This window comes from Copadichromis virginalis, linkage group LG3 (assembly GCF_057382275.1).
Source record: "Copadichromis virginalis isolate Kocher_CV1m ecotype Utaka linkage group LG3, C_Virginalis_male_GT1.1, whole genome shotgun sequence".
NCBI classification, from domain to species: Eukaryota; Metazoa; Chordata; class Actinopteri; order Cichliformes; family Cichlidae; genus Copadichromis; species Copadichromis virginalis.
This window is the reverse complement of record NC_140620.1, coordinates 42,236,265-42,239,583: the sequence shown is the minus strand read 5'-3', so window position 1 is coordinate 42,239,583 and position 3,319 is coordinate 42,236,265.

Here is a 3,319-nt window from a genome sequence, read left to right as displayed (position 1 = left end):
ATTTCACACACAAACTTCATTTATCAAGTAGGGGGGAAAGGTTTGGAAATGAATTGAACATTTTCTCTATACAACAGTAAATACCAAAGAAACTAATATCAACAGATAATAAGTTAAACAGAATAGCCTGAAATAAATCATATTTTAACTCATTTAATATATTTTTTAAAAAGCGCCTCCACAGTTATTTTGACCTGGGCCAAGGATTTCATCACAGTAAGTGTCTGTACCCTATTTTGAATCACAAATCTGTTTAAATGGCCTGCCTGACATTATTAAATGGATGAATAATTCTTCATTTATGCTTTTAGAGTGACGGAAGACTTTTGTCTATTTGTTTGCGTATATGTATTATAACACTCATTTTTGACGAAAAGCATCAACTATCACACAGTGTCATGTCTGTTTTTACTTACACATGAACGCATATCAGCTATAATATGTTTTATGTGAAAATGAAGAAGTGAAAATGGCAAGAAAATTCTGTAACTGCTGAGAATTATTATATAACCAATAAACCATTAGAATAGAATAGAATAGAATAGAATTCAACTTTATTGTCATTGCACATGCACAGGTACTGTCACAGATTAGTAGGCAGAGGACTCACTCGCAGGACTCTGAAGTTTAGAGAGAGGGTGAGGGTTTATTTGAAATGTGACACCAAGTGAGAATATATACATATATACAGTGGAACAGATAACACGGGGCTCCAGGGAGTAGGGCGGGGTCCGAAGGGAAGGTCCAAGACGGGGGTACACACACGCTCTTCTTCCACTCGATCCGTAACTCAAAAATGTCCACACTAAGAAGCTCACGCTCACTCACACACATCCACAGAAATCCAGACGGCAGGGAAGACGGGCAGGGAGTCTAGAAGGCCTGTACACAGAGGAAAAAACAAAGTCAGGAGGAAACTCTAGGGGATCAAAGGAACATTTTCATAGGTTACACTACACTGACACTTGGTAATGTGACGATCCAGCGAGGAAGCAGCCTCTCTTGCCATCTTAAGTAGTCTGCCAGGATCAGTGTGAATGAGCCACAGGTGTGTGTTCAGGGTGGGTTCAGAGGCGGGGAACCAAGGTCCAGTTCCGCCCTGGTGGGAGAGGTTAAGACAAACAATACACACACCACGACCTCTCCAGATCTTGAGAACCATGACAGGTACAGGGCAACGAAATGCATTAAATGCTTCATTCACTGCTGTATCGTAAATAAAATCCTCGTAACTACCATCTAAAATTATAAACTTCAACATTTATTAACATTTAGAACAGAAATCATAAAAATGCCAGTTGTAAGCTTCCAAGTGTGGTACATGTGTTTCGCACACTCACTGCAATGGCAGCTCAGGTGCTGTTATAATCTTACGACCCCTACAACCCCTCGTATAACCTCTGTTTTAATCTCAGTTAGCTCTGAGTTAATTTAATCTCAGTCTCAAAAAATGAATCTGATTTGTTTATTTTTAGATTATTTTGTTAATGCACAGGTGTGCATCTCTATCAAGGTGCCCTTTGACCTCTGATTCAAACCTCAGCCTGTCTCTGTGTCAATGTGGGCAAATGTGGCAGGAACACACCTGACAGTAAGGAACTATAATCAAATTTCAAGGTAAAAGATTGACATTTGGGAATTCTCGCCGCTGTCGTTAGTCAAAATGAGTTAAATTTGACCTGAACAGTGCATAAGGGTTCAGTTCTGGCACAAAATTAGAATGCAAAAGACATCAGATCGACTTCCTCTGTAAGTTAACTGCCCAAAGACTTCAGAATGACATCGGCATGCTCACCATATGGTTCTCAAAGGTTTCTGGTCAGTTGAACCTGGCACTGACACCAACGCCAACAATAAATCCATCTTACAATGTAGTTCGTGAAATGTACCTCTGCTAATTAAGAAAGAATGACAGAGCTGGTACGGTGAAGGTTCGAGGGACAAGGAGCAAACATAAAGGTGCAGGTTAAGTGACAGGCCAGATGGCCTGAGTTTCGAACCAAAGTCACTTTAGGTAGTTGCACTCTTTTCACCTTCTTCTGCCTATAATGTACTGCTACTGCTGAATTGGCAAACACAGCAAATTATGGTCAGTAAATTCAAAGCAGTACAATAACTTCACGAGGTCAGTTCTTGTTGGATTAAATGTCTTAAAACAATGAATCTTTATTAGGGTCAGCTATGTTTACAGAGGTTAAAGACACATTTTTCAAGGTGATATTTGGATAGTTGTAATTGATGCTTAGTTTAAAAGATGAGCTGCCTGAACGTATTTCCCATAAAGGACCTCTTATCTATTCATGATGAATGATTTTGAATAATAAAACAGCATACACTAATTTGTACTATATAAATTTGGGGACATTTTTAAAACTTAAAAACCTGAAAACCTCTGACAAGGTAGCAAAGTACAAATACCTCACAATTGCACTTAACTGCACTTCAGTAAATCAAGTGTTCTTTCTCAACTGCTCAGTAGGTCCTTTTTCACATTTGCAAGAAAGAGCTGTCACTTGCAGCTTACTCATTATTGCGATGCGTCACATGACAGGACCAATAACGTCCGTTTTAGAAGATACCGAGCTATTTTTCAGCATGTCTGTTCAATTAGCTAACATTTACTTGATTTGTCGAGTGTCACACATGAATATTAAGCTGATAATCAAACTTAACACCCTGCCAACACCGAAGCCACTGATTATGTCTCATGGTTACTTAGAGTTACTTAGACCAGCCCAGACTGCTTTGTTACATATTTTCCTTCCCTTTTGTTTCCTCTCCCCATGTGTTTTGATTGACAGCTCCAGACTCTCCAGCTCTCGTGCGAAGTAACTCTGACAAAGATGATCAAACACTCGACGTTTTCTCCAATTGATTAAACGAAAAACTTTTTTTCCCTTTTTACTGTTTAAAATTGAATAGCTTGTAGGCAGAGACACCTGTGAATGATAATGTAAGAAAGGTCAATCCAGGCATGTTTGCAAAAATCCCATAATAACACAGCCGCTTAAAAAGCAGAAAATGAGGGTGCGCTGTCTTTAAAGCAAACGGTCACTCAAATCTTGTTGTGTGTACTTCACTCTTTTTGAACAAGCCAAGTGCATGTTATTGACTGAAGTTTGCTTTTAAGATGAAATCATTTCAGTGCTCGGTGCAAGCGCTCCAATATTTGCTCGGTGAGAGTGATACATCGAACAAATTCACATATCCGCATGCACTCTCGCGCATGTGGGCCACAGTACAGATGGATATTGATGACAGTGCAATACCAATTGGTGTAATTAATGCCCAGGTTATATTGGAAGGACATGGACAGCGA